Source organism: Carlito syrichta, unplaced genomic scaffold, assembly GCF_000164805.1.
Source record: "Carlito syrichta isolate Samal-C Ts95f unplaced genomic scaffold, Tarsius_syrichta-2.0.1 Scaffold314799, whole genome shotgun sequence".
NCBI classification, from domain to species: Eukaryota; Metazoa; Chordata; class Mammalia; order Primates; family Tarsiidae; genus Carlito; species Carlito syrichta.
In genome coordinates, this window is record NW_007258895.1 from 602,757 (window position 1) to 607,504 (window position 4,748).

Sequence of the window (4,748 nt, forward strand, 5' to 3'; positions counted from 1 at the left end):
TGGTGGCCGGGAGCGGCCACTGCACTCCAGTCTGGGCAACAGAGTGAGACTCCAACTCAAGGAAAAAAAAAAAAGAAAGCAGGATTTATTGAGAGGACAGAAAATCTCCCACAGTGGGAGGGGACCCCTGAAGGCGTTGCCCGTTATCTTCTTTTTTTAATATAGTAACCATCCCAATGAGTATAAAAGAATACTCTCTAACAGGTCAGTTAAATCTTTTGGATTTTCAGAGAATTTAGCCGTTTGCGCTCTCCAATTATATAAATCAGAGGTGGAGAATGGCCAATAGTGAAGGGGCGGCTCTCCAGTTTCATCTGGAGGCCCAACAGCACGGAGGGGGAGCGTGGTGGAGTCTGCCGGTCCCTCCTCCCGTGCTGGGGCTCCCCGGCCAGTGCGTTCCCGCATTCCTGCTGCCGGTCTGCACCGGAGTTCCTCTGCTCGGGGTGCAGGAGCCGGTTCCCCAGTGACCCCCTCCGCGGCACTCCCTTCGGGTGCCGAGGGGACCCTTGGGTAAGGTGGGGGGAAAAACAAATCCTCTTCCTCGGAGTCCGGCAGGACTGGATAGAGCGGAGGTTTGGTCTGTGCCTTGTCTTCCAGAGGCTTGCCATTTGGCTCACCATTCTTGATTTTTCCCTCCTTTGCGGCCAGAATCTGATATGACGGTCCCACCTGTGCCTGTGATGGAACAAAAGCCTTGGCCCATGGGGGAGGGTTATGAATAACATCTTGCCACACCAGGATATGGTACCTGGTCCGGATGGCCACATTTCTCCGGGAGAATAACATCTTTAACCTGAAAAACAATATGTGGTGAAAATTTGCCTTCCGGTGGCCAACCTATGCCAAAGGCCGGCCACTCTGTCTTGCAGAGTTCCCGAAGCTGTCTTTTTTGAATAATTACATTCAGTTTGTCAGCCCTTTCTTTAACATCCGAGAAATGATCAGTCATGAGAGTTAGAGGAGAGGTTAGTTTCTGTCCCATGTTTTCCATCCACACCAAAACACAGACAAAGACAGTAGACAATAGGACACTACTAACATATAAATACGTTTTTCTACGGCCATAGAGACAAAGACAAAGCCGATCTGAAGGCAAGGCCTCACCTCTCGGTGCTGGGCTACCTTCAGATATGAGGACAGCGCTATCCTCCGAATGGGGGCCTGGTGGGTGCCCGAAAAATCAGGCATACCAGACGACCCCCGCTCCTGCCTGGCTCGCCAATGCGACCGGGAGCTGAACTAAACTTAGTCTGGGTCTGCGCCTCTCGCGCCTGGACCCCCTCTGAGCCCACGCTTTCCAGCGCTTAAGCTCCCTCTGAGATCGAGGGACGTCTCCCAAGACCTCTGGCCGGGAGGGTCCTAGAGTGCGTCCACTCTACCTTATTTCGGCCTTATAAAATGGATATCGATATCCTACCAGAAGCGCGCGTGTACTTACTCACTGGCTAAGACCCTTCAGGCTGGAGTCTAGAAGGTCTCTGAAATTCTCGCTGGGGCCTCCAAATGTTGAACCTGGGACTCTAATGAGAGAGATAGAGACCACAAAGAGCCAACTCCGATGCAAACACACGAGGGTCTTTATTCAAGCTCGAGTCTGGGCTCACGCCCGAAGCAGCAGCTTCAGGGACGAGAGCCCTGATTCATAATGGCAAGCAGTTTTTCTGCACAATCACAGGGGGAGGGGAAAGAACTTTAAACTTGATTTTACATGATTGGGTAATTTCTCCTAATGGGTACGGGAACACTTGGTATTGGTGGGTGCTGCCCGTGATTGACAGAAACCCACTTAATGGGTCGAGTGAAATGTTAGATAAGTTAGATCCATGCAGTCCCTGCGTATGAAGTAACCTGAGCCGGCAGGCAAAGGGTTATATTAGCCCTTTAAGTTTCCATCCCAAGGTATGCTTAGGAAAGCTTGTTTGCTTAACATTTACATAACATAACAGGGTCATTATGGGACAACAAAAGCCAAACTTTACAAAGTTTTAAATATGAATGCTGCAAACACATACAGTGAATGTGGGATAGAAAATCATATACTAATTCTGGGAATTTATAAAATATCACAAGCGTATTATAGCAAGGCAGTTTCTTATATAAAAGTCTTCGTTCCCTGCAGGTTTACATAGCCACTGCGTGTAAATTATCACTGGGATAAAAACCGGTGATAGAGAGCAGCTGGTGCCTCTGAGTCTGCTGCCACCTTGTAGGAATGTCTGAAAGGGGCTTATCGCTTTATCATTTACATCCCGTTGTAAAAGCAGAAGTTAACCTACTAATTTGGGGCTGGCAATGCTTAACCCAAGAGTTCTAAATATAAACACTTCTTGTGCCATTATTGGTCACAACCCGGCACCTGACATATGCCTAATTCTACGGGGTCTGAGGTAGGATTTAAAGTACTAAGATTTCATTTAAGGTAGAATTTAAAGTACTAAGATTTCATAAAATACATGAGGTAGGAATACACAAAATATATAGTAAACATGAGGTGGGGATATATGAAATATAGTGAACTAAACCCCACTTTTACAGCAAATAAGTTTCTTGGTTTCTTGGGTCTCTCAATAGCATGCTCTTAACCTAAATCTATTGTTGTCCTCTCAGTATGAGGTGGTGTCCCTTCATTCTTATACATAAAAACTCACTTGCAAAAACTTTGCTTCACATCCCAATATTGTTGAGATAAATTGGTTTAGAAATCTGTTTCTAGTGAAGAAATACTTCCACCAGGGAACACAAAAATTATTCAGTTTAACTGGAAGTTGAGATTACTCCCTAGCTATTTCAAGCCCTTCCTTTGAACCAATAGGCAATGAAGGGAGTTACTGTACTGACTTGGGTAATTGACCCTAATTACCATGAGGAAAGAGTGTTGCTGATGCAAAATGTGGACAGGGAAAACTAAGTCTGAACCCTGGGGTATTCTTGGGATTGGGATGAGACTTCTTGGTGTTTCTATGTTCAGTAGTAAAAGTCAATGGAGGATAGTAATCTAATAAAAATGAGACCCCAGGATCAGGCAGCTCACCCAGAACCTGCAAAATGGAGCTCGAGGCTATGAGCAGATACACCAGCCCCATGAACCTGGTGGTCTTTCCACATCTGACCGTGGTGCTCTTGGCCATTGGCATGTTCTTCACCGCCTGGTTCTTCGTGTATGAGGTCACCTCCACCAAGTACACTCGCAATATCTACAAAGAACTCCTCATCTCCCTGGTGGCCTTGCTCTTCATGGGCTTTGGAGTCTTCTTCCTGCTGCTCTGGGTCAGCATCTACATGTGAGCGCCCAAGGGTACCAGCCAGGTGGCTTCACGGAATCTCTGCTTTTGTAAATTAATTTTTTTACTGTGCTGGAAGCATCCCGCTTGCTGCTTACAATAAAGGCAGATGTGTGACTGTCAAAAAAAAAAAAAAAAAAAATGAGACCCCAAATATCTCAGATCCTTTAGGAGTAAGATTTTGGGTCTCCCCATTAGGTACAGAACCCAGAACCCTGATTAGTTGAAATGCTGGCTGAGGGCAAAGGTAATAATGGAATAGGTTGTATAAGAAGTAAGGTATAAACATCAATTAAAGTCTCTGACCAGTTATAGTAAACAGTAGTGCATATACACATTTTTGTCTCTGCTTATATTTATATATATGAATCGATCTCAGTTTTCTTGGTTCCTGTTTTCCCCGGCTATTTTATATACGGAAACTTATATAACCTTACAGTCTTTAGGATCAGATTATGCAGAAATGACACTGAAAAAAGATGAATTAACTTCATGCAGAATTGAATACACGGACTGATGAATTTTGTGTCTCCTCTTCTTAAAAAGGAGATGAGGACATGTTTGAAGGAGAGTTAAATACTGTATATTAGGCAAAAGCGTGGTGTTGTTATTTGGAAAGTTAAAGGTGCCCACTCAAAACTGCTAAGAAATATTCCTGAAGACCCCAATACTCATGTTATTCTCTCCTCTCATTCTTATTTCTTCCTCTCTCCTGCTTCTCTCAGAAACCCATTGTAGCAGAATCCATTGGCCCCTTCCAAAATAGGGAAAATGCCTGTTTGAATTTATGAAAATCCTGGAATATTAAAATTTCACCAAACTGTTTGGACTGTCCAACTAGAAGTTAGTGTTAACAAAGTAATCTATATAGACAACTGAATGTATAGAATATATGATAGTATTTGTTTCATAATGAGTAAACATTCATAATTCAAAAAACAAACAAAAAGCAATTCTAGCTGGATGCAGTGGTTTACACCTGTAATTCCAGAACTTTGGGAGGCTGAGGTGGGAGGACTGCTTGAGAACAGCCTGGATGACAAAGTGAGACCCTGACCCCTACCTCCCCAAAAAACAACACAACAAAAATGTAATGTATTAGTTTGAAATTAGTAATGATCACCATATTCAAACACTAAAAACTGTGATATCTTTAAAAGCAATTTTTCTAGATGAAAAAAGAGCCAACTTCTGTCCCAAGGAAGTGAAATTATCTTAATTTATTTTATTTTATTTATTTTTATTTTTTTTATTTTTTTTTAGTTGGAGTCTCACTCTGTCGCCCAGACTGGTGCAAGTTCAACCTCCTAATTTAAACTCTGAAACTCATGAGAGTTGGATATTTTCCATCATGCGAATGGGGAAAGAGAAAACAGCCAATGATCCTCTTCAGAGTTCACAGGTAAATCTTTTTTTTTTTTTGAGTTGGAGTCTCACTCTGTTACCTAGGCTGGAGTGCCGTGGCAC

General features: G+C 43.4%; 1 pseudogene across 1 annotated transcript; it reads left to right on the forward strand.

Annotated features, from left to right (window-relative positions):
- Positions 1-3,045: 3,045 nt before the first annotated feature.
- LOC103274549 lies at positions 3,046-3,394 on the forward strand (annotated as a pseudogene). The gene has a single exon (XR_505261.1). The product of XR_505261.1 is annotated as a transmembrane protein 258 pseudogene (transcript).
- Positions 3,395-4,748: the final 1,354 nt, after the last annotated feature.